Here is a 794-nt window from a genome sequence, read left to right on the forward strand (position 1 = left end):
ATAATGTAAGGAGGATGCTTGGTGACTTTACTGCACCCAATTCCAATTTACATGGAAGAAGTATCTCCATTCCTGCCATTGGAGCAAACAATTTTGAGCTGAAACCTCAATTAGTTTCTCTGATGCAGCAGAACTGTAAGTTTCATGGACTTCCATCTGAAGATCCTTTTCAATTCTTAACTGAATTCTTGCAGATCTGTGATACTGTTAAGACCAATGGGGTTGATCCCGAGGTCTACAGGCTTATGCTTTTCCCGTTTTCTGTAAGAGACAGAGCTAGAGTGTGGTTGGACTCTCAACCCAAAAATAGCCTGAATTCTTGGGATAAGCTGGTCACAGCTTTCTTAGCCAAGTTCTTTCCTCCTCAAAAGCTGAGTAAGCTTAGAGTGGATGTTCAAACCTTCAGATAGAAAGAAGGTGAATCCCTCTATGAAGCTTGGGAGAGATATAAGTAACTGACCAAAAAGTGTCCTTCTGACATGCTTTCAGAATGGACCATCCTGGATATATTCTATGATGGTCTGTCTGAATTAGCTAAGATGTCATTGGATACTTCTGCAGGTGGATCCATTCACCTAAAGAAAATGCCTACAGAAGCTCAAGAACTCATTGACATGGTTGCTAATAACTAGTTCATGTACACTTCTGAGAGGAATCCTGTGAATAATGGGACGCCTATGAAGAAGAGAGTTCTTGAAATTGATACTCTGAATGCTATATTGGCTCAGAATAAAATATTGATTCAGCAAGTCAATATGATTTCCCAGAGTCTGAATGGAATGCAAGCTGCATCC

General features: G+C 40.3%; 1 non-coding gene across 1 annotated transcript; it reads right to left on the minus strand.

Moving 5' to 3' along the window:
• Positions 1-377: 377 nt before the first annotated feature.
• Positions 378-485, minus strand: LOC112768243 (small nucleolar RNA R71). Its single transcript, XR_003185679.1, has one exon. It is a non-coding gene; the product is annotated as a small nucleolar RNA R71 (small nucleolar RNA).
• Between the last annotated feature and the right edge of the window lie 309 nt (positions 486-794).

Source organism: Arachis hypogaea, chromosome 17 (assembly GCF_003086295.3).
Source record: "Arachis hypogaea cultivar Tifrunner chromosome 17, arahy.Tifrunner.gnm2.J5K5, whole genome shotgun sequence".
Lineage (NCBI taxonomy): Eukaryota > Viridiplantae > Streptophyta > Magnoliopsida > Fabales > Fabaceae > Arachis > Arachis hypogaea.